Source organism: Ochotona princeps, chromosome 13 (assembly GCF_030435755.1).
Source record: "Ochotona princeps isolate mOchPri1 chromosome 13, mOchPri1.hap1, whole genome shotgun sequence".
NCBI classification, from domain to species: Eukaryota; Metazoa; Chordata; class Mammalia; order Lagomorpha; family Ochotonidae; genus Ochotona; species Ochotona princeps.
Window position 1 is genome coordinate 14,386,600 of NC_080844.1, and position 26,007 is coordinate 14,412,606.

The following is a 26,007-nucleotide window of genomic DNA, read 5'->3' on the forward strand; positions in this document are numbered from 1 at the left end:
TCATGTTCTGTGAACACCTGTCCAGCAATGTGAATGGCACTTGACCATCAGAGCAGAGGGGTGACACTGTCACATGCAGGGTTGGGGTTCACAGTCATTGCTGTCCTCAGTGGGTGCCTGCAAAAGCACAGTGAGTGAGCCTAGTGTGGTAGCCTAGTGGCTAAAGTCCTCTCCCTGAACACACTGGGATCCCATATGGGCGCCAGTTCTAATCCCAGCAGCTCCACTTCCCATCCAGCTCCTTGCTTGTGGCCTGGGAAAGCAGTCGAGGACAGCCCAAAGCCTTGAGACCCTGCTGCCACATGGGAGACCCGGAGGAGGTTCCTGGCTCCTGGCTTCGGATTGGCACAGCACCAGCCATTGTGGTCACTTGGGGAGTGAATGATGGGATGGAAGATCTTCCTCTCTGTCTCTCTTCCTCTCTGTAAATCTGACTTTGTAAACAAATAAATAAATCTTAAACAAAAAAAAGAGCTAGCTAGCATGGGAGTGCACTCTGGTGGGTTTCCAGCTGGCAGGGGGCAGACTGCAATTCCTCTGATACCCTTATGGTCCCAATTTGGCTGTCATCTAGAGGCTAAGGGGAAGATGCCTGGGTGAGCTTTGAGGCAATGTACAGTTCTGAAAGCTTGCTGTGCAGGTGATTCCCTTTCAAGGATACCTAGAGCAAGGACTGCCAAGGACATGATGATTTCAAGCTTCCACAGAGCCCAGGAAAACAATAGGAGGAAAATGTTTTGGCCCATGTCTGAAGACTCAAAATAATCCAGTTTTCCAAAGTGCTTAGGGATTTAAAAAGAAAATTTCTTGGGAATGACATATGAGTGATTCCAAGGACAAGAAATTAAAGCATAAGAAGGTGAAGGGTTGGGAAGTAATAACTGACAGTAGGTGCCATGGCTCAACAGGCTTATACTCCACTCTGTGGTGTCAGAATCCCACATGCGCTTATGACAAATCATGTCATAGCTTTTCCACTTCTGACCCAGCTCCTTGCTTATGGCCTGGGAAAGCAGTAGAAGATGACTCAAGTCCTTGGAACTCTGCACCCATATGGGAAATCCAGAAGAGGTTCCTGGCTTTCGGCTTTGGATCAGCTCAGCTCTGGCCATTGCAGCTGCTTGGGGAACAAACCAATGGGTAGAAGACCTTCTTTCTATCTCTCTTCTCTCTGTAAATCTGCCTTTCAAATAAAAATACATAAATCTTTTTAAAGAAAAGAAGTAATAATAATTGAATGTTTACTATGCACTGGCTGTCTCATATACATTATGCCTCTTAATAATGAAAAAATGCTGCAAATGCAATGCAATATCTGTGCATTTGTTAAATAAGTAAACAGAATCAGAGAGAGAAAGTGAGCTGCCCCTGGATGAAGGAGCAGGATGCAGAGCCAGTACTGGTCTCCTTTAAGGCCCATGTCTTCCCCAATCTGATTGTAAAGCTAGCTCAGCAACAATTACTAGAAGATATTAAGTACTGACTATCCTGAAAGCAGGGAGCTAGGCCCTAGCAGCACATGCAAATTTGAACAAGCCAGCCCGTCTCTGCCTCACAGGGTTCTGTGACAAGCAAGACCTGTCATTATAATGCCTGGAAATAAATGCGCAGCACTGAACACACACACACAAAAATAGTCACAGCTTTTTCATTTCCTGAGACCACACAGTCAAAACATGGTGAGCTAGGAAGTAGTCCAAGGGGCTACAAAGACAGTGCTGCTGCCCACTGTGCTACAGCACACAGCTCACAAACCTGCCATGAGCAAGAGGGAGGAAGGGATGGGGGATGTTCAGAGGAAGGGCTCGCTCATAGCTTTGTGACATTCACTTTAGATATCTAGAAAAGGTTGTGTTTTGTTTTTGTTTTTTGTTTTTTTCTTCTGTGAAAGAGATGTTTTCTAAGGCCAGCATTGTGACACGGGGTAGAGCCTCTGCCTGCAGCACTGGTGTCCCATATAGGCCATTGTTCAAGTCCAAGCTACTCCACTTACCACCCAGCTCCCTGCTAATGCACCTACGAAAGCCGTAGAGGATGGCCCAACTGCTTGAGCCATGACACCCAGGCTGAGACTGGGAGTAAGCTCTGGCTTTAGCTTCAGGCTGACCCAGACCCAGCTGGTGCAGTCTTTTGGAAAGTAAACCAGTAGGAGGAAGATATTCTTGCTCTCTTTCTCCTTCCTCACTCCACTTCTCATTCCCTCTGCCTTTTTGTAACTGCTTTCCAAGTAAGTAAACAAGTCTCTTAGAGAGAGAGAGAAAAGATTGCTCAGTAGATTTCTTAAGGAGAGACAGCAAGTCTAGGTAAAAAATCATGGAAAAAGCATTTCTGGAAGAGAAAAGAAGGTAGAGAAGAGGCCTTACAGAGGGAAATTTTGAACATGCTTAAGAAACTGCAAATTATCTGACCAGCAAGAATATGAATGCCCCCAGGATGTGACAGAGTGAGTCACTGAAGGCCACTAACGCACTTTTGAGGCCTGTTTTTACAGGGGTGGCTGGAGAGGTAAGATTGTGTAATGCCAGCCTCCTCTGGAGGTGGAGCTGGCATAGTCACCTTGGAGTGGGTGTGCATATTTAGGAAAAAGCACTTGAGCAGTCTCTCATCCAAAAGAAGGAAGAAAAGCAGGGACTGCTTCCTGTGGTTGAGCCAAGGCTGCCTGCCCCTTGGGAATATCAGGAACTGGGAAGGAGGGCCAGGAGAGGATGAGCCCCAGGTGGCAAAAGCAGCCCTTTGGAAAAGGGACTACAACCTGGGTCCTCTTCCTTCTCAGTGTGGAAGTCAACTACCCCAACAGCCTCAGCAGCTTGAACCTGGGAGAGCCATTACCAGTAGCTGAGAAATGTGAGAACAGGAAGGGGATTGGGGAACAGAAACCAAAACTCAGTTTAGATAGAAGTCCAAACATAAAGACCAGGAAGCATAAAGGTAAATGGCTTGATCGGACCAAGTACACTGTATATATGTATTGAAATATTGCACTGCCCCCCATAAAAATTTGTTAAGTATTTCATTTCACTCAAAAATGTTTAAATAATTTTTAAAATAAAGAAATAGCCCTGACTTGGGTCCGACCAGCCAGAAAGCATGTTCATTGTCCTGGAAGGAACTTGCCACAGGAGAAGGGGGCCCTGAGCTGGTATACTGAGTCTAACATGAAGTTAAGGCAGTTGGCGCAGTGTAAGGTAAGCACATAAGGTCCCTGAGGCCCTAGGCACCCTGTTCAATGTGCTTTTGTAATGTTCAACTTTAATTTTTTAAAGACTTATTCATTTTTATTGTAATGTCATATATACAGAGAGGAGGAGATACAGAGAGGAAGATCCTCAGTCCACTGATCCACTCCCCAAACAGCTGCAATGGCCAGAGCTAAGCCGATCCGAAGCCAGGATCCAGGAGTCTCTTCCAGGTCTCCCACACATGTGCAGGATCCCAAGGCCCGCTACCTAGGTCTTTGTAGGAAACCTTGCAGTCCTGCTGAAGACAGGCAATGATAATTTTAGCTCCTGGTCAGCTCTTCATTTGCATTACCTAGGATGCCCTCCAACAGGAGGCCACCTTCTTCACTGTTACTCAGTCTCATTCCAGCTTCCAAAGGAGCTCATGCCTGAAGTTCCCTTCTTTACTCTGTGACCGAAGTCTCAAGAGTTGGCTTGGGGTGAGTCATCAGAAGCATATGACACTTCTAGAACTGGAATTTACTACCCCCTGAGGAATTTCATGGTGGATGTGAAATGCACAAAGACCATTTGCAGGTATTCCCCAGTCTCAGGTCCAGGTTTGCCTGGTGGTAGCTGCATGTGTCCCACTCCCTCCTCAGTCTGGCCAGTGAATTTGCTCAGCCCAGCTCTTGCAGAAGCTGGATCCTTTCTAGCTGGACAGTGAGTCCACGTCTTTGTCAGACACTAGGTGCTGCTGGCTCCTTCAGTTTCCGTATTTACTTGGAAATGTTTCCTCCTTTTAGTTCCCTAGCCACTCCTATTTTCTCTGTTTATTCATTTAGGCAGCATTACACAGAGAGGGAGAGACAGAGACAGAGGTAGGAGTAGAGGGAAAGAATCTATCTGTTGATTCAAGTGGCTGCAACAACCAGTCCTGGGCAGGGCTGAAGTCAGGAGCCAAGAGTTTCATCTAGTTCTTCCACAAGGGTAGAGGGGTCCAAGTACTTGGGCCATCGTCTGCTGCTTTCCTGCACGCCAGCAGGGAGCTAGGTAGGGAGTGGAGCAGCCCATGTGGGATGCTGGCATTCCAGGTAGCAGCTTAACCAGATGTATCACAATGCTATTTTACCACCCTCCTATTTTTCTTTTGCTTCCCCTTCACTCGGTGAGGGATTTATGTGTACAAAACAGCTGTATGTTAAAATTATTACCAAGCTACACAACTCGAAGGAAGATTGCCATTGTTAATTGAAACCTGGCTTTCCATCAGGCTACCCAACAGTGCCCCATAAGAATTTGTGACATTGGGTGAATTTTTTTTTTTTGCCGAATATGTCAGGTTATGTGCTTTTCAGAAATCCAGTTGAGTACTGAGAGTGAATATCCCAGCAACCTTGCCTGTAGCCTTATCATTTCTGTGCAAACACTGGAGACCACTTTCCACAGTCCTTTCAAATGGAGCAGGCACTGATGTGTTAGGGAACAAAAGAGGTTAACAGTAATGAAGGCAGATGCTAGGCTGCAGTTTGATAATAGTTGTAACCTTATCTAAGATCCACTAGATTAACTGTAATAGGGCAAATGAGGCATGGTAGTGCTCTGTGCCACCTGACCTAATGGTGTTGGCAGCTGTCACGCTGACTGACACAGACCAATATAGAATCCTCTGTCTTGGGAAGCTCTGGAAGCAGAGGTTGAAGCTCATTTAACTTGGCATCCCCACTCCCTGGGCTGAGTACATAGTTGGTATTCAGTAAATATCTGTCCAGTGATGAATAAATCCACATATGGAGTACAAGTGCATATATGCACGTGCACACACACCATAGGGATTTTAGGATGCACTTGTATTGTGAGCTTTTTTGAGGACTTGAAGGATGGGTGTAAGATGGCAATATAATAAGTTATTGTGTAGAGAACAAACTGGGGGGAAAACCCACACAAAGCTGGAAACCTTTGGGAAGATGGGCATAGCTGGTCAGTTACATTGGTGATGAAGAATCTCTTGAATGGTATCTCTTAGGCAAGTAGAAGCAGAAACTTGGTAACGCCCTGGGCTGGGGACATGAGCGCAGGGCAGAGAAATGTCCTGAGGTAGTGCAGGGCAGGCATTTGGTAGCAGGAGGCAACAAGAATGGCAGCAGTGAGCACAGTAGACTTTTCAGTGGCTGTTTTTCATGTTCTTGCTAAGTAAAACCAAACCCTTGTACAACTTTTGGGAGAACAGCAAGAGAGGATTAGAGTTACAATAGGAAGGTCAGTTGAAGGAAAAAGAAATTGCATCCCAAGCCAGTGAACTAAGTCAACTAGACATAGGATGAGAAATTTTGTCCCAAGAAGAACAAAACGAGCTAGGAGGTAAAGATGGAAATGAGTCTGTCATGTGGCCACATACTAAAAAGGGCCCAAATGCATTAGTGTTCAGAAATAAGCCTGGGTGGACAAATGAAGTTGTATTACCAGTGGGCTACCATGTGGCTGGCTAACAGTGTAGACACTTCCCCAAAAGCTGTGATTTTTGGAGCCTGTAAAGCCTCATCATCATTCTGAGGGTGCCTTGAGGGATGGGTGACAGCAACAGGAGCCTGGAGGCAGGTAGGCCAGCCGATGCTTTAGTCCAGGGGAAGACTACAATATACCTTGCAGGCATGGATTAAGTCCACATCTGGCATGTTATTGAGTAGGTGCTCAATGAAGTCTTACTGAGCTGAGTCATAGGAATGGTCTTACATGGAGGGAAGCAATCTCTAGGTCTCATATGGAGCTTCTGATTTCAGAGACAGGTGGAACCACATTCCTAATTCTGGCACTTCCTGTCTGTGAGGTTGTGTCATTCATTTTGCCTTGTTTGATTTTAATTACCTTACATGAGGATATCATCCAGCCATTCATTCACCAAGTACCTGCTGATTACAGCTAAGTATCAAATAGTGTGCCAAGTGTGATGGGATCCAGGAGAAACAACAAGGATTCCTATCTTGGAAGAACTTGTGATTGAGCTGGAGAGGAAGATGTGCAAGCTAGCAGTTTATTACTGCATGGAGTGTGCTTTGTGCTAGCTGCTGTTTAAAGTCCTTACATATTTAATCCGTATAACAACTTGTCAGAGAGGTATTTATGTGACCCCCATTTTCTGGAAAAGGAACTGAGTCGTGGAAGTCAAATCACTTATTCCAGTTTCCAGTTAGTAACTGGAATCATGACTCTGGTTGCTCTTAAGCAGATTGAGGGTCGACTGTGTGAATGCAAGTCATCTCTATTTCTTTCTCTGTCTGTTCCTCAGCTGCAGAGAAATGGCCCAAGGATACAGAGGGCGGTTTTACAATGTTATATCTACAGCTAGTGATGGAGTAGACAGATGATATACAACAGAAAAATGTTCTGCAGTGCAGATGGCAAAATGGCTTCTGTTGCTTTTCTTGACCTATGCAAAATTCATCACAGCTTTCAAACTGAAGCCACACATACAAAAAAGGAAAATAAAAAAAGAAGAGGGAAAAATATCATGGATTTCTGTGTTGAGTGATTGGACGCCCTAGAGATGTAGACTGTACAAATCTAGGCAGGTCAGTTATCCTCAGGTTCTCCTGCATGTGGCAGGGGAGCTGGTAATGACCTCCTAGGATGGCAGGGCGGTTCCATGAACTGAGCGACTCATCAGCCAGTAATGTTCTCCTGTGATGGGAGAACAGATGCATTGCTCTGTTTTATGCCCTCCTGTCATACCATGGTCACGTCATCCCTGTCATCCACCTTGGGTTGTCTGCAGCAGGTGGCCACTGAAGAATTCAGGGCCTTGGAAGAAACTCTGTCACAACTTCTCTCCTTTTCTGGGAGAAAGGCCCCTTACCCCATTATCAAATCTCAGGGATCTTTACTGGATCATCCTCTATCCTTCTTAAAGAGGACCATGTGGTTCACATGACCCAGGATTGCCCAACTCAGAACTTCATCCATTCTTTAACACTTGACTGAGGCCACAACGGTAGGGGAGCCCCTTTGCAAAGCTCAGGTAGGCCTAGCAAGGCTGGATGAGTGGACTTTCATTGCAGGACAAGGATTGCCTGTTTCTTCTGACCAGGTAATTATCGGTTATCAGACAAAGAGGAAACATGATCAACCAACAGAGCAAAATTAAAAATTAACCTGTTCCTGTTTGTTCAACTGCAATCTTTGAATCTGTCAATACTGAGACTGTGCCAGTAACCTGATTTGAGGGCGGCCACAGACTCTGCTCAGAGACCAGCATGGGTAAACAGTGAAGGCAGAGGGGCAAGACTGTGATTAGATACGTCTTAGAGATAGACAGTGCTTAGAGCTTCCCTGCTTGGGCTGACACGTGAGAGGCCCCAGAAGCCCAGTCTTGCAGAGTGCATTTACTTGAACTTTCCCTTCCAAGAAAAGCTAATGGTACCAGCCAATACTGTCTCCTTCCCTCTACCACCTCTTCTTTTTTTTTGCTGCTTTCTCTCTTCCCAGCCCAACATAGCAGCCCGGTGTGGCAGATGGAGTATTGCGAAAGCTGATCAGATGAGGGTGGTGTGCTCGTAGTAGATTGAGGTGTAGCAGTCTAAATCTGGGGATGACTTGCTGCTGTTCCTTCCCTTCATTTTAGGGCTTTGAAAAAATGGGGTAGTAGATATTTAGGTATAAAAAGTTTGTTCAGAGTGTATCTAGGAACAGGTCCTAGCACATCCTTGGTACTTGATATGTGGTGGAGGAAATAGAGAGTGAATGGACTAGGAACACACAAGAGTGGGAGTCAGATAATATAAATTTTTATGTGTATGTTATCAATAATATATATGTAGCTCTTTAAAAATTATTTTCATTTTACTTGAAAGGTAAAAAGAAGAGAGATATATTTTCCATTTGTTGGTTCAGTCCCCAAATGGGTATAACAGTGAAGGCTGGGCCAGGCTGAAACCAGGAGCCCAAAACTCAATGTGGATCTGCTCCATGGGTACCAGGACCCAAGTACTTGAGTCATCATCTGGTTCTCCCAGCATGCACATGAGCAGGAAGCTGGGTTAGCAATTGAACCAGGAATGGAAGCAGGCACTCTGGTAGGGAACGTGAGCCTCTTAACTGTTGCACAAAATACATACCTCAGGTTAGAGATAGTTCCTGATGCTTGGGTCTGTGTGCTGCTTTCTCACTCCTGCTTACTTGTTCTCTCAACTCCACTGTCACTCCTAGTGTAATATAGAGGAGTGGTTCTTAAAAGAAGTGGGGAAATGGAGGGTAGGAGGGAGTGGGAGAAGTGTGTGATTTTGTCCCTTGGGGACATTTGGCAATGTCCGAAGGTATTTTTGGCTGTCACAGCTGGAGGACTACTCCAGGCATCTAGCGGGTAGGGGCCAGTAGAGCTGCCAGTCATCCTAAAACACAGAATTGCTGAGCCCCAAATGTCAAAAGTGCAAGGTTGAGAAATGCTAGCTTCAAAGTAGGTTGTCAAGCTGTTCCTAATGATTTTTTTAATGGAGAGTGGTGGGACAGCATTTGGGAAATCTTTCTACTGAGTTTAATCATTCACCTATTGTTAGGATTATGTTACAGCACAACTGTACTGTGTTTGTAATCACTGCCAATTAGAAAGAGAAATATATGCTGTACACTAGGATGTGCCAAATGTGATCTAGTCCCTGGGATATAAGAATGAATAAGGGGAAGATCAGCTGGCTGACAGAATGTGAATAAGCTGGATAGACAAACAGTGCTCAAAGCTTATGAAAATGCTACATTTTAAGGAAATTCTGAAGAAAGTGCTTGCTTTATGTCCCTAGCTGTAACTACTGTGCAGAAAAAGCAGTCTGCTTTTAGAAAAAGAGGAGGTGAGAACTTGCAAGGCCTCAGAAACCCACACCTGAGTCTGGTCTCCAGGGCAGCCTCCTTATCTGCCTCTCTGGTCAGGCTCTGTCTCTCCTCGGCCTTACCCGTTCTGTCCCCGTGGCCCTCAGTCTTAAACATGCAGGGAGTGGCATCCTGGGAGATACTATGTCTAGTGAGAAATGAGAGTCACTGACTTAACCCAGTGTTCATGTCGGAAGGGCCTTAGGCACATCAGCACTGGTGCCCTCATTTTATGGAACGGGAAATAAGACCCAGAGAGGCTAAAGGCTTGCCCAAAGGCACACAACGATTTCATGTCAGATAGAAATAGAACCCAACATTTCTAATGCACTTAGCCTGGGATCTGCTGCCACTCCAGAATGGCCCTTTATAGCCAATACACTGATCGATGCCCTGCTTTCCCTGCATCATCTCAGCGGACTCCAATATGCTTGCCCAACCCTGAGTTTGGGGCATGTAGTGTTGGTTGAATCCTGGAAACCCAACTGGGGAAAGCACTGGGATCGCCTGCGCAGAGCACAGAGCTCAGCTAAGGCTTGGTGGACTGCCTTTAACTACCTCTGGGAGTCAACAGTAAGAGTTGGAAGCAGGTGCGGGGAGAAACCACTCCGCAGTCATCCTATGTTTGCCATGAGGGGCAGGATCAACAGCCTGGGGATAGGGCAGGATGAGATGGGGGTGGGTCTGTATATAGACACACATGTGTGTGTCAGCACAAGCAAATGTGGATTAAATGTATACATGTCACCATCAGAAAGGGTTAGGGCCATATTTACTGAGCTGAAGAAATGCCCAAATATTGTGCTCAGTTAAAGATGTAAATTGCTGAAAATAAGATCAATAATAATCATGTTTTTAAGGCTAAGCAGTTCTTGTGAATAATTTTTTTGTATTTGCATCAACACAGAGAAGGATACAAAGGGAAGCACTGCAAACTGTCTAATGCTGATTGTATCAAGTTGATTTTATTGGTTTGTTACAGATTGTCTGCTTCTCCCTTGCAGTGAATAAACACGAATAAAATACAGCAGTGAATAAATATGAATAAAATAGAGAAGTCCGTGTGACTGTTGTGCATGTGACTATGCCGATGTTTATATGTACATATGTGTTTGAGTGTTTATGGTACATTGCATATGTGTATGTATGGAGTGCGATATCTTAGGAAGAGCAGTAATTTCAGGGCAAACTCCAGATACTGATAACATCCTTCAACCCTTGCATTTTGGGAAGAAATGTAAGAGTGTGCACCTTCTTGAAAGTTGGGACATAAACATCATCTGCGTGGCAGATACATGGACTGTCCCAAGGCTCCTAGATTAACCGAATGCCTTTGGCTAAATACAGATGGTAGAGGCTGCCACCATGTAGTCAAGGCCACAGATAGTTTAGCAGCTTCTCTTAGAAAATCCTCATCCTCTGGCACAGAACTTGTGTGGTATTGGTGGGCAAAGTCCTGCGTGCAAATGAAGCAAATTTGTTTCCTCTGGGAGGTTGCCTGTGGGGAGGACAGGGCTTAGAAGGCTCAGCCTGCTTATGTCAGAGACCTCCCACAGGATCAGTCAGTCTGTCCCTCGGCCCCCTAGCCTGCCCAGCCATCCTAACCCTCTCACTCTCTCAGATTGTCATTTCCGAAATCTAGAATTTGCCAGGCACCAGGATTTGATGATGGTTCATTGTGTGGTATAGGCTGATTTGGAGGATGACCTGGGATTTAAAAATCCTCATGTACAGCTGCAAGAGTCCAGTGCTACCAGATGATTATTACACACACACACACACACACACACACACACACACACGAAGATGACACAGCCCTGCGCCTTGGAGGACACTTCCAGAATGGATGGAGAATCACACGGGCTGTGCTGCCTACTGTAATGGAAGCCACTTTCAGCGAGTGGTGCCCTGGTCCTAAATACTGTTGGCACCTGCCTCCCCTCCCCACCTGGCCCCTGCACCCGGCTGGTTGGCAGAACTTGGGAATTTGGAGAACAGAGGGACCTCCCTGGAGACCCACGGGCTGGCAGGGGTGTATTAGAATTTTCCTGAGGTAGCTTGGGTCCTGCCAGCTGTGCCTTCTTTCTCCCTAGAAGCCAGTAAGAGAGGAATGGGAAAGAGGAGTGGGGGAAGGGAAGAAAGAGAGAAGAGGAAGGGGATAGGCAGACATAGACAATCCTTCTCAGGGATTTTCAGAAAGCCAGGAGACTTGCCAAGCTGTTTCCTAACTTTGCAGACAGTGTCGGGGTGTCAGTTTGGGGCTTCATGGAGCCGGGGAGCAGCTGTGTGTGTCCTCTGTCTGCACAAGGAGGAGTCCTGCTCTTCCAGGCAGGAAGTCTATCCTGAGCCAGGCTTCCTGGCGTCTGTGTCGGGTGTCTGGCTTCATGTTAGAGCTCCGGCTCTTCCTGCCTTCCTTTAGGCAACTCCAATCTGCTCTTTGTTCTCTTTTTCTCTTCCAGCCCCTCCATTTCAGGGGGCTGGGGTGCCCCCTAGCGATTCTGCATGTCTCCAATTCCCTGTGAAAATCTCTGCAGGACCCTGGCCCACGCCACTGCCCAAGAGCCTGCATCATCTCTGAAAGATAACTGGCCAAAGTCACCAAGTTCAAGCTCCTAGCTCTGCTCCTCATTTCTCTCCAAGGTTCCACTTCCCTAGTCTTATCCTATTTACAGTCAGGCTTCCTTCTCACCCTTGGAATCCCTCAGCCAGTCTCCCTGGTGAGCCCTGATCAGACTGGTTTCATCTCTGCCGCTGTGCTTTGCTTTACTGTGCAGGTCAGTTCCCATTCCTCCTGCACTGGTCTAGAGCCAGCTCATTTCTCAAGACCTAATTCAAGGCCTGTCCCCAGGGAGGCACATCCCATTCCTGCCCTCCCCCTGACAGTCTGTGTTCTGAGATGCTCAGTCATGCATAGTTTAGAGCACCAAGCTTTGCTTCTCATTATTTTGGATCCAAATGTAGTTCAGCTCAAGAGTGCAGGATTATTATTATTTGTTGATTGAAATGGGCAGGTTGTAGCCTAAGAGAATTGAGACAGCCAAAGGTCTTGTTTAGGCCAGAACATCCCTCCAGGGGCTTCTTGGACCATTTGCAGCTCTGTTCACATCTTTTTTGGTTGCGTTGTTTTTTTGGCCCACACTCCTGGGAACATTTGCATTTTCTCTTTCTCATATGTATGCAGGCAAGGAAGTTGAATAGCCAGCTAACTTCAATGTTGAAATGCATTTGGGAATCATCACTTTTGGTCACTTTCTGAGGGTAAGACTTAATTCCTCCTCTTAAGGCAATTCATTGATTCTCTAGTATTTACAGTCCATCTCTGGCTGCAAGTGATAAAACCCTACAGATACTCATAGGGATTTTTATTATTTTGGTAAATATATCTTCAATGGGTATTAAAAGTTTGCAAGCACAAGCATCTCATTTCCCTTCTCAACTGACAGCTCTCCAGTGTGACAAGAACCCAGTGGAGGGATTCTGTTTGGCAATAAGACCATGAAAGTTATTTGCTGGGGTCACCAAGCCTGTCCCCACTTCATTCATCCAGTGGGTTGTTAGTGAGCTCACAGGACTCAGCATCTAGCATTCTCGTGATTAAGATTCAGCTCAAGAAAAAAAGCTGCATTTAAAGCAATATCAGCAAAAAGAAAAGGTGTTTGGGTACAAGTATTGAGGAAACCAGGCCCAAGCTCCTAAAAGTTCACTCCCAGTGGAGTCAAGCTGTGACTGTTCTTGTAAAATCCTTGTTCTGTACCTGTGAAGCTCAGCGGAGGTTGGACATTCAGGATGTCCTGGGTGCTGGCTATGTGAGTATTCTTTGCCTGGCAGATAGTAGAAGGCCGGATTCCCAGGAGTGAAGGAGATATTCAGCATAAAGGGTATGATGTTTCACAGTCTCAGCACAAGGGGCCATCTTGGCAGTTGTGAGACTGGCAGGACCCTGTCCCAAATCCAAGCTCCAAGAAGCCAACCAAGGACCTGCCTTGCAAACAGGTCTCCTTAGGCAGAGTAGCCTCAGATCTGCTATGTTAACTCCTTCTGCATGCAATCCATCTTCTTTGTCTGCTGGTTACCTTATCTCCCTTGCAGTTAGAAGTGTTCACATGACTCAATATGTGGCCAGTAATTTGCCAGGAGAGAGTATTAGAATAATATCCGGAGCTGTGGCAATCATATTGTCACAAATATAATGTAGTCCACAGAAAAAGAAAGAAAGAAGGTGCTTGGTAATGTGCATGATGCTATGAACAGACATCCCCGTACTCCTCTTGGCATGTCAAATGATTAAATGTCTTTATTGCTTAAATCATTTTTAGTTGGGTTAAGTTTAGTGCAGGCCCAAGGCATTGCTGATACAAAACCCCCAAGTCTTTGTGTGTTGAAGCTTTAACTCCTCCAGGATATGACTGGTTTTAGAGACAGGGTCAGCCAAGAGATGATTAAGTTAAAATGAGCCTAATTTGATATGATTGGTGTCAAATCAAGATCCCAGGCATGTATGTGCCCATGAAAAAAGGCTAAGTGAGGACACAGAGAGATGGAGCCCTTTTCAAATCAAGAAGGAGAAAGGCCCCAGAAGCATCCAAACCTGCCCAGACTGTGGCTTGCACTTTGAGTTTCCAGAACTGTAAAAGAATACACTTGTGTTTAAGACAAGTTTGTGCAATGTTACTATGTCAGCCCCAGAAAACTAATGTGCCCTGCACATGAGAGTATGAAAAGAATAAACATGGCTAATTATAATCGAGCAAAATAGAAACTTGGAAGAAGTGGTCAGGTATGATCATCACTTATAATATCCAGGCAGGAAAAGTGTTTGCTGTTAGAGACAGGAGGGTGGATTTGCTGTGTGTTTCCAGAAGAGAGTGGGCTCCACCCTCTCCATTGTTCCTCTTCCAGAAACTCTAGCATCTAATCAACTGCATGTACTAGAACAAGCTGATGATGAGTCACAATAAGGTCAATGGTAAAAGAGCAAAGGACCTCTGGTGACCACAAGTTGATGGGCAGAGGAGAGGAAAGGGGAGGCTTCCAGAGGGAAGCCTCCGGAAGGAACAAAGGCACAGAGAAGTGAAAGATTGCACTGTTAGAATGCATACAAGCCAGATTCCTCTTGGGTCCCCAGGTCCTACGCAGGACATGGTAGCTATGGACTTTGTCCAGAAGCAAGGCTCATAGGAGGGTGTAAAGGGAAAGCTGAAGTCATCCCAGGCAGCCTTGTCTGGGCCCACCATGCTCTTTAGCACTTGCTGTCTGTTCCCTTCAAGGTGCCTGAGGAAGTGCATCATGGAGGTTGAGGAGGTAGAGATGTTATCTTTCACAAAGATGTTGTCCAACTCATCATCAACGCCCTCTATTCCAGCAAGGACATTTTCCTGCAGGAGTTTCTCTCTAATGCATCTGATGCCTTTCAGGATTCACTATGAGAACCTGACCGATCCTCCAAGTTGGACAGCGGTAAGCAGCTGAAGAATGGCATCATTTCCAACACTCAGGAGTCCACTCTGACTTTGGTGGACACAGGCGTCGGCATGACCAAGACTAATCTTATAAACAATGTGGGAATTGTTGCAAGTTTGGTATCAAAGTGTTTACGCAGGCTCCTCAGGCTGGTGCAGACATCTCCATGATGGGGCAGTGTGGAGTTAATTTTTATTCTGCCAAGTGGTGGAGATGGTGATCGTGATGACCAGGCACAATGATGATGAGCTGTATGCCTGGCAGCCATTGCCTGCTGCCAGGGGCTCCTTCACTGTATGCGCACTGACTATGGGGAGCCCATTGGCTGAAGGACCAAAAGGATCCTGCAACTCATAGAGGACCAAGTCAAGTCCTTTGAGGAGAGGTGGGCCAAGAAGTGATGAAGAAGCACTTGAAGTTCACAGGCTATCCCTTAACCTTCTGTTTGAAGAAGGAACAAGGGAAGGAAATCAGTGATGATGACACAAATAGGAAGTGAGAAAGAGGAAGGAAAGGAGGTTGGATAGAAGCTCGAGATTGAAGATGTGGATTCTGATGATGAAGATGATAGCAGTAAGGATAAGAAAAAGAAAACCAAGAAGATCAAGAAGTACATTGATCAGGAAGAACTGAACAAGAACAATCCCATTTGTACCAAAAACCCTGATGACACCACTCAGCAGGCATAAGGAAAATTCTAGGAGAGTCTCACCAGTGACAGGACAACCACTTGGCAGTAAAGCACATATGTGTGGAAGGTCAACTCAGATTCAGGGTGTTGCTTCTCATCCTCAGCTCCCTTTGACCTTTGTGAAAACAAGAACAACATCAAATAATATGTCCATCATATGTTCATCATGGACAGCTGTGACAAGTTGATCCCAGACTATCCTAACTTTATCCATGATGTGGTTGACAGTGAAGACCTGCCCTTGCACATCTCCCAAGGAACACTCTGGCAGAGCCAGACCTTGAAAGTCATCCCTAAGAGCACTATTAGGAGGTGGCTTGAGCTCTTTGAGTTGACAGAAGACAAGGGGAACTACAAGAAATTCTGGAAGGAATTCTCTTAGAATCTAAAGCTTGGCATCCCCTAGGACTCCACTAACTCTTGCCACCTTTCTCAGCTGTTGCACTACCACACTTCCCAGTCTGGAGATGAGATGACTTTTGATATCAGTGTATGTCTCTTGCATGAAGGAGACACACAAATCCATTTATTACATCCCTGCTGACAGCAAAGAGCAGATGGCCAACCCTGCTTTTGTGGAGAGTGTGTGGAAGGGGGATTTGAGGTGGTGCCTGAGCCTATCAGTGAGTACTGTCTACACAGGCTAAAGAAGTCCAATGGAAAGAGCTTCGTGTTAGTTACCAAAGAGCGCCTAGAGCTACCTGAGGGTGAGGAGGAGAAGATAGTCATGGAGGAGAGTGATGCAAAATTTGAGAACTTTTGTAATTTCATGAAAGAAATCCTGGATAAGAAGATTGAGAAGGTGACACTCTCCTATAGGCTCATGCCTTCGCTCTGTTGTAGCGTGACTAGTACCTGTGGCTGGACAGTCAAGGTAGAACAAACCACAAAGGTCAGGCACTTCAAGACAACTCCCTCATGGGCTTCATGATGGCTAGCCAACAGTTGCCTGGAGATCAATCCTGACCACCCAACTGTAGAAACACTGTGGCAGAAGGCTGAGGCAGATGAGAACCTGCCTCAAGATTTCAAGGACCTGGTACTGCTACTGTTTGAAACTGTTCTCTTCCAGCATCTTCCTCAAGGATCCCCAGACCTACTGCAGCTGTATCTACCACCTGATCAAGCTAGGCCTAGGTACTGATGAGGCTACAGTGACAGCAGAGGAACCCGGTGCAGCTGTTCCTGATGGGACCCCCTGTCTTGAGGGAGATGAGGAGGAGGCCTCTTGTATGGAAGAAGTAGATGAGGAACTCCTATTTGGAAGTTTTATGCCTTCCTTATAGTGTCTCCATGGCTCCCACAGTAGCCTGAAGCAGCCCTGTCCCACCTGATTGCTCTGCTGGGATCTACTGATGTGTTTGTTCCTGTGTCTTGTGTCTCAAGGCAGGAAACGGGGCTCAAGCCCCATCCTCTCTATAATTTGACAATGGCTTTGAATATTGTGTATTTTGAGTTTCTTTGTCTTATTTTGTTCTGAAATGAAAGTAGGCAAAATAAAGATGATGGAGTTGTCTACAAAAGTAAGTAAATACATGAATGGACAGTAATTGTCAAGGGGCTTCTGACTCCTTACTAGAGAAGATGGTTAATTTCACATAGGATCCCTGAGCGAAGTCCTTTGGATCATACTTGCTTTGGTCCTACCGATTTGGGACTTTCTGAAGGATTCTGTGAAGTTCAAGACTATGAATTAGGATCTGAGCAAGTCAGAATAGCCACAAACTTAAATCATGTTAATTAAGAAAAAAAATGAATTTCTTGGCTTTTTATAATTGGAACATCCACTTCTACTGGACCCAGGAGCTCATCAGGGTTGCTTTCCTTTCTTTTTTGCTTGATGCATTTGACTAACTCTCTCTATGACTGTCAAGAAAGCTGCTGGTATTTCTGCTCAAAGTAGATGACCTGACTCGAGAGTCAACAGACTTTAAGAACACAGTTGGCCTACGGTTGACAACTGCTTTACATTAAAAAAAAAAAAAAGTCAGTGATGTGAAAGACAAAGGCTAAGGAGCTCTTCAACGTAAATGAGACTAAAGGGATATGACAACTAAGTTGCAATGTGCCATCCTGGATCCTGGGTCAGTTCTTTCATGGGAAAAAAGTTGTCAAAGACATGATAGAAAAATGCAAGTTGAAACTGTACTTTAAGGTTTCAGACAGAGGGATGACTTGCTGTCCCTTTCAGTTGGAGGAAGCCAGAGTAGCCAGAAGGAATTAAGCCAATGTCACTTCATTTCTGATCAAGCAATGTGGACAGTTGATTTATTCCCAAGAAGGAAAGCAGCGTTAGCAGAAGGGATGCTGAAACTCAGTCCAGGCAGTCTTGGCATGGATACCTCTCCACTCAGCTGTCTTAAAATGAGGCAGGACTGAAGAAGCCATCTGCTTAATAAGGCCGAATGAAAGGAATTCATCATTTATTTCATTGTATATTTACCCACTTGTGTATTTGCTTCTGAAAGGCTGAATTGCATCGTGGGTAAGGTAGGCCCACATGTACAGTCTTGCAGGTTGTGTTGTCTGCACAGAGAAGATCTAGCTGAAGAGAGTTGCTCTGGAATTGCATTTCCTAGATTCAGATGTGTCTGTCCTATCTCTGTTTATATGATCTTGGGCTAGATTCTGCTCATCTCTCTGAGGCAGTGGCTTCATAGGTAAAGTTAAGATAATCCCCATCCCAGAGTGAGAGAGAGCAATATTTGAGTTAATATGTTTTCAGGGAACTAGATGGAAAGTGTGGCTGCCAAGATTAGAACTGGTGCCCATATGGGATCCCAGCATGTGTAAGGCGAGGGATTTAGCCACTAGGTGACTGCGCCGGGCCTGATTTCTCACCTTTTAATGATGTTCTTTTATATCATGTGTATAAGATAAAGCTATTATTGCATTATTCTCTGCTCCACTACTCTCCTCCTTTGTTTTCTAATATTATTTCTACATTGTTAGAACAAACTCATATGGTGTTTTCCATCTTTTTGAAAACCTTCCAAATGGCAGTCTAAGAATCACCTTTAAAAATTATTTTAAATTTTTATTTTATTTCACTTGCAAGCCAGAAAGACTGAGGGAGCGAGGGAAGAAAGCAATAAAGATGAGAGAGAGAAAGAACCAGGGAACTTCTGTCTGCTGATTAAATTCCCCAATGCATGCAACAGCCAGGGTTGGGCCAGGCTCATGCCAGGATACTGGAACCCAATCAGGGTCTCTCAGGTGGGTGTGAGGGACACGAATACTTGTGCCGTTACCCATTGTCTCCAGAGTGTACATACCAACTCTACTCAGAAGCGGAGCTGGACTTGAACCAGGCAGTCCAGTAAACAGATGTGGCTATCTCAGTCTTAACCACTGTGCCAAATACCTACCCCTACCAACTTTTCTGTCACCTAAGGTCTCACAAATATTTACAGTGTGGAGCTGTAATTAAGCAGAGCCTTGTATACTCACGAATCCTCTGTCAGTTATTTATTTATTTACTTGCTTATTTAGTGGTTAGTCCTCTAGTAGTTAGCATTCCTCCAGTCCTCATGGTTTTAAGACCTTTTGTCCACTAAGTTACTAATTGAGCTGTAACATGGTAAAGAACAAAGGAGCACAATTTTTAGGTTTTCCTTTTTACTTTCCGTCTCTCCCTGCCTCCTCCTTTCCCTGCACCCTGGCCTTGCTTTCTCCCTTCTCCGACAATCTTACTGCCTTCATATATTGAAATTGCCTTTTTTGCTGTCTTAGACTATTTTTTGCTCCCAGAAGTCGCTGTGTCACTTTCCCCTTGGCCACCCAAGAAACTTGTTTTCTCTTTGAAGTATGTACATTTATGTGACTAACATCTCAATGCTGGCCTTTCTCAGTGGGCTTTCTTTCTTTCCTTTTTTTTTTTTTTTTTTTTTTTTTTGTAGACTGCCAATTTCTTATTTTTTGTTTTAAGATTTATTTTTTCTTGGAAAGTCAGATATACAGACAGGAGGAGAGACAGAGAGAAAGATCGTCTATCCACTGATTCACTAGTGGCTGTAAACAGCCGGGGCTGAGCCCATCTGAAGCCAGGAGCCAGGAGCTTGTTTCAGGTCTCCCATGTGAGTGCCGGGTCCCAAGGCTTTGGGCTGTCCTCAACTGCTTTCCCAGGCCACAAGAAGGGAGCTGGATGGGAAGCGGGTCCGCCAGGACACAAACCGGCATCCATATGGGATTCTGGCATGTGTAAGGTGAGGACTTTAGCTACTAGGCTACTGTGCTGGGCCCAATTGCCATTTCCTTTTATGCATTTCTTTTTCAGTGTGTGTGTTTAGCTGTAGCGTTGTGCAACATAAAGCCACACCTTGCTTCCCAATGTTTCTCTACTGCCCCTGTCACCAGCAATCTCTCAGTGGCCTTCACTTCACCCAGGAATCCTAGCCTCTTACCCTCTTGCCAGCTCCCTCTCTATCCCTCTTGATGCATGGCATCCCATCCCCTTCTGCTTTGGAAATGCCAACCCTAGGCACGATGTCTGGTACCCACCATCCAGCACAGTGCTATGACTACCCTTGGGGGTCATGGATGGATGGTAAGGGGAAAAGCCCAGTCACTTTGAAGTGGGATCCTCACTCTTTTAAGGACATTAGTGCTGCTGAGTGACAGTCATATGATGCCGCTGGGCTTCTGCTATTTCAGAGGGGAAAAGAAGATATGCCGAGCAGGTACATACAGAAATGGTGCTTCTTTCTTCACTCAAGAAGACATGTTTTGAAACCAGGTTTTTAGAATTAGACAAGTGCGTGCAGAGTGCCTCAGCTCCTGCTAATGAAGTGGTTTCTGCTGAGAACTGGCAGCTTCCCAAGAGGAAGGAAGGGCTCCTGAGATTCTTCTGAAGGAGATGAAAGAATTTCCAAAATAGTAACTTAGCGTTGTACCTCATGTGGGATTTTCAAACTCAGAGTTGATTGGAGAATCATATCCAGCTTCAGACCATTTGAATTAGTGTCTCCATGGCTTCTAGCACCCAGAACTCTATTTATTTGCTAGTTGCCAGGGTTTTTGCCTATTTCTTCTACCACTTCCCCCTTCCTGTTGAGTACTTACACTGTGTGATGCTGGCATTTGACCAAGTATCCACATGGACGAGGTGGCATCACACCTGTGCTCTGTGTCTCTGGTCCTGTAAGTAGCTGGATCTTATTGTAGATTGTTGAGTAAAAGAGTACTCAGTGAAAAGACTATATGGAAGCGGATGGGGAAGGCTGTTAGTTTGGTGCAGTGGTTAAGCTGCTGCTAGGGATGCCCATATACCATATCTGAGTGTGACAGTGTGTGGCAAAGATGTTGTGCAAGCAAGACAATGATATTTATTACTCCGTCATCGTAACAGCTCCAAAGAAAGATCAGAGTCCAGTCTGTTTTCAGAGTGACTGAATTGGGGAGTGGGCAGAGTATGAATGAAATCATTGAATACTTGAAATTTACCTTGTAAACCATCTAATGGGAAGAAAGTTTCAGAGAAGTTAGAAATCATTGGATGGACGTGGGGTCCTAAGGGTTGGGTGTTGAAATCAATTGAGCAAACAGTAATTTCCATAGAGTCTTTGGTCAGTGTAGTCTCCTGATGAAAGTGGTCACTTGGAACTAGTGGTTGTGGTTGCCCTTTCTGTGGTCCCTCATAGACACTCGGGGCCTCAAGAAGACTTTTTGGGATTTGACTAGGCAGTTACGCCTGCCAGTCAGTCTAAACTGCATTAGCTCCCAATCCATGACTGTTGCTAATTAAGTACTTAATAAATGTCAGGTTCTTTGCTAACCACCTTGTAACCTTGTTCCATTTAGTCATCTCAGTAGCCCCTGAGTTGGGTTGTATTATTGCCGTTGTATAGCTGGGGAAACTGATGTTCAGAAAACCCACATCATTTGTTAGGATTTGAACCTGAGTCTCACCTAACAGCCATGCTGTGGCCCTTAGCCTCAGAGAGTTTACAGTGTTGCTTCCTCCTTGGAGGAGGAGCAGGAAGCAAATGCTAAAACACAACCTACCAAGTCTTCACTAGCCCTGTGTGGTAGGCATTATTGGCCCTACTTTATAGATAAACCCAAGTCCAAAGATGTTAACTTGAACCTAGTCACACAACAGGAAGTGAACGATACAAACCTCGTTGGCCCAACCCAGGTATCCTGCTGTTTATCCCTCTGCCTTTCTGATGCTCCCTGAAGGACCTCAGTTCATCGCACATGGCCATGAACTCTATGTGAACAAGTTCATAAAGATCCCATCTCTGTACTGAATGGAGAGCTTGGAAAGGGCAGGACCAGTGTCTATTTCATCTGTATGTTTTCTGTGTCTACGTCAAGGGAACAGAGAAGGTACATCATGTTGCATGGGACTCAGAACTGGACTGCAAAGAGACCTGGTTTTTGAATCTTTGAAAGAATTTGAGGGATGCTGAGACTAGAAGGAAGGATTCTGGGATCTTATTGGAAATGGGTAATGAGTGGGGACAGAGATCTCAATTGGAAGGAAGGTGGTGGAACTTCCAGGGCTCTGGTGATTAACTACCTGGACAGGGACTTAAGGACGAATAGAGAAAGTTAGTGAAATGGGAGGAGATGTAAAGCCTCTTACAGGTGGTAGCACCAGTGGGCCAAGTTTCGTGTGCTTTACAGAGGCCTGCAGTCTCACAGCTTTGCTCCAGGGACTGCTGTTTCACGGACACCAGAGAGACTGTGACTTCACCCCTCTGTGCTGGGCAGAAGCTAGAGAAGAGAATTCCGACACAATGAGCATGTGCAGTCTTGGGCCACTCAGCCTGGAGAATCCAGGGATGCCAAACCCTCCTGCACATTGTCCAGTGTGCATTTGTGGTCTAGGACTAAGAACGGCAAATTGACATGGCTTCAAGAAATCCTGAGGTTTGGTAACAATCAAGCTGCTCAGGGAGCCAGGGCAGACCTAGCATGGCTCACATTGCGCATGTGGTGGGGCAGGTCATGCCGTTCTCCTCCTCCAGGGTTCCTCTGCTGCAGCTGTTCGCTGAGGGGCTGGGTTGGCTGGATGATTTTTTTCCTACTTCTAGGACTTTGGGACCTTGAAATTATGCAGAGGTTTCAAGGATATACAAGCCAGAGACTAAATGGCCCAAGAGTCAAATGCACCAACTCCTCTCTCACCTGCTTTCTGTGCTTAGCTGTGAAGGGATTCCTTTAAATGAAAAGTTCAGGTTCTCAAGTTAATCATACCATTCATGGTATCAAACACTCACTGTGTCTGGTGAGGGAAGACTACCATGTTGGAAATTGCATCCTCAGAGAGGAGCTTTCTATATGTGATGCTTCATTTAGTGTCCCATTTGAAGGCACTCCATCAGCCAGGGACCTTGGTGCAGTCCACTGGGGTGTACAAGCCAATCTCCCTGGCTCTCTGCTGTCTTTTATACACCCTTCTCAATTCCTGCCCAGGGCCCTTCTACTACATATGAAAGCCTTCAAATCTTGCAAGAGGTGGAGGGTGCAGTGCTGTGATATTCCACTCCAGGTGGTGAGAACACCACCATTGGCACTTTCTGGAGTTTCAGATCTTTCCCACTGGAGGGCCTCCTGGGGATTGTGCTAAGTAGGCTTGTCTGAAGTGGGAACTGCGGCTCTTTCCCTAAGGCTATCTCTGCGTTCTTCCCTGGGGTAGAGGGGTAGCCTGCTGTTGCAGAGCACAGCTGACTCTGTTCTTCAAAGGCAGCCCTGATGAGATCAGAACTGTAGGCCCCTGGGAGAGAATTGTTTGGTTATAGAAGGATGCTGAGCCTGACTCAAAGCTCCAGCTTGGTCCATCTTACTGCCACCTAATAGAGCATAGGCAGGGCCTGGAGCCACCTGCACAGAGCCAGAAGCTACAGACTATGTCATTGGGACTGGAGTTCTGGGTAGATGCAGCTGAACGACTCCCCTAGGGTCAGGTTTTGCTTTTGGGTGGTGAAAATCTGTTTCTGCCTCCCTTTCCCCACCCCTGGTCCCCAGCAACTACACATAGCTCACCAGTGCTAGGTGTGCCCACCGTTTATGCTGGATGCCTTGTCCTGGGTAGGAGAGTATGGCATATATCTCAACACCAGTAGAGATTCCAGTGAGAATGTGCCAGGCAAGTGACTTTGGGCTGCTATGGTTGAGTTGGCTCCTGGCCTTTAGTGAGCCATGGGGCAAGTGCTGTATGCTGAAACCCCAGGGTGAAGCTTGAGCTTTCCTGTGTGTGACCCCCACCAGTTCACCAGATACTCGGTGGAGGAGGAACATCCCCAGTAATTTCTGGGAGCTGCTGCTACTTCTCAGCAGCCAGGAGCATTCTGGGAGCCATGGGTCTCAGCACAGTTAGTCCAGTTGAGAATGACTACTTGTCAAAGCTCACATTCAAGGAGCCAGCGGAGACTTCAGGAACTGTTGGTACTCCGACGTTGATGCCGCTGGTGTGACTTTGGAACACGAGCAGCCCAACTCCCAAACATTGGTTCTGGATAACATGCTCCCAGTCACTCCCGGTTGCTTCCCAGCTCAAGGTGAAGTGGGACCTGAATGTTATTTCCTGAGTATTGGACCCTGCAATGCTTAGAGCTCAGCTTGGAATTCCTGGAGGAGCTGCATTGTTCAATTAATCAGGGGGCAGTCCAGGTGTGAGAGCCAAGACACCTGGGTGCCACAGGTCTGGCCCAAGCCTCAGCATTGCTGCTTGTCAACTTTGGGCCTCAGGGGATGGCAAGCGGCCCTGATTCCAGATACCTCCAAGGGTCCCTTTTTGGCCACATAGTTCTGAAATTCTGCTCTGGGCCATGGGGACTGGCCTACTTTGCTTATTGTGTTGCTTCCCAAAGTATATACTGGCTAGTCACTAATTACCTGACCTACATTCTTTGTGATTGCAATGTCAGCTGTACATCTGCAGACTTTTAAGAAGAAATTGAAAAGGAGCCAATTAGGAAGCACTGAGCTGTGAGCTCACCTTGACTAAGCGGGATCCTGAAATTTTGGCTGATGCTACAAAACAAGCTACATTGCCGAAGAACCCTATTGTCTGGCACAAAACGACCACTGTCCTATTTTTTCCTGTTTATAAAAGATATAAGTTTATCATATGTAAGCATACATATGTACATATATAAATGCATATGTACACAACTCTGTGTGTAATATATATATGTGTGTTTGTGTGTTTATGTGTGTGTGTTCCTACAAATATTAAATAAGCTATGACTTAGGAACAAAAATCCCCTGAAATCTAAAATTGACTTTCCTCTATTGCCTGCAACTCCCAAGGTAATAAAGTTAGGTTTATATTCTTATTGAAGTGGAAACTGGGCTGCATGTGGGCAAAAACCAAGCTCACATGCAGTCACATAGCAAAAACCAGGTTTCACAGGAACAGCAAAGTCAGTTAAAGGCAGGAATGACAATGATGATAAAGGAGATAAGGAAATGCTGGCTGTAACAATTAAGGCAATTTCCAGGATTGTAATGGCCCCAAAGCTAACTTTTGTGTATTTGTCTCTGTTTCCCCATTCACCTGCTCTACCTGTGCTAAAAATATCTCACATAAACTCAAGGAAGACAGCATAGTCCATTGAGGCCCAGCCGTTATAGAGGGATCCAGGTTGGCATCTTCTTAAATATTCTTCCTTTTCTTTCTACAAGTGGCTATGGAGACTGTGGTGGGCAGTTTCTGAAACATTATGAGTTGTTGCCCTGAAGAAATAAGCACAAGTCTATTATTTTATGGAAATGGTGTGTCAGTTTGCTTTTCTTATTTTTATTTTTTTGTGTGTGTGTGTGTCTCAGGAGGTTTATTCCAGCGGGGCAAGAACAAGGTGGAGGTGGTGGAGAGAAAAAAGCGGAGGGGAAGAAGGGAAGGGAGGTGGGAAGGAGAAGAGAAGAGAGAGCCGCACCTGGGGGCCTTTTTGTCTGCAAGGTGTAGGGGGTGGGGATTGGGAAGGATTGAGGGTAGGCCCCAGGGGATTGGTGCCTGCAGGTGAATGCCAGGGGATGATTGGTGAGTGGGCAGGGTTGGGGAAGGGGCTGGAAGATTGGGGGTGGGATTCTCAGGTGGAATGCCAGGTTACATCTGATTGGTGAGTGGCTAGACTGGCACAAATTTTGTGAGCTGTGAGGAAGAGGAAATGGCACCGGGTGCAGGGTGGGATATTCGAATAACTGCTTACAGTCCTCCCTTTTGTTATATATAAAGGAAGAGGGGCATTGTTCTCTGTGGCTTCTTGGAGCTGTTTTCTCTTGGCAGTGCTTACAGCCTGGTGTGAGGAATGGGAGATGGAGGGACACTTCTAATCCTGCAAAAGAAACTGGTTAATGGTTTGATTAGAAAAAAAATTTCACATTTGAATGGATGACACCGGAATGGAGGAAAGGGTTATTTTTGACACATTGATTATTTGAAAGGTGGAGAGTGATTAGAGAAAGAGGGATCTTTTCCATCTGTTGGTCCACACCGCAAATGACTGCAAAGGCCAGGGCTGGGCTAAGCCAAATCCAGGAGCCTAGAACTCCATCTGAGTCTGTATTGTGAGTGACAGGGGCCCAAACAGTTGTGATGTGGGATAAGACAGGTAGCCAGGTTAGGATAAGTCAGGAGGCACTACCCCCTTATCCCTTCCCCCCTCCCGCCATGTGACTGTATCTTCTCCTCCCCCTCCTCCTTAGATTTATTTGTTTTTATTTAAAAGCAAGAGTTACAGAGAGGTCTTCCATCCACTAGTTCACTCTCTAAATGGCCACAATGACTGAAACTGGGCCAGCAACCTGGGGTGTCTTCAGATCTCCCATGTGGATTCAGGGGCTCAAGGCCTTGGGCTATCCCCTGCTGCCTTCTCAGGCATATTAGTAGGT

The 26,007-nt window shown here is 45.8% G+C and overlaps 1 pseudogene; it reads left to right on the forward strand.

Moving 5' to 3' along the window:
• Positions 1-2,705: 2,705 nt before the first annotated feature.
• LOC101525504 (heat shock protein HSP 90-beta-like) lies at positions 2,706-16,513 on the forward strand (annotated as a pseudogene).
• Positions 16,514-26,007: the final 9,494 nt, after the last annotated feature.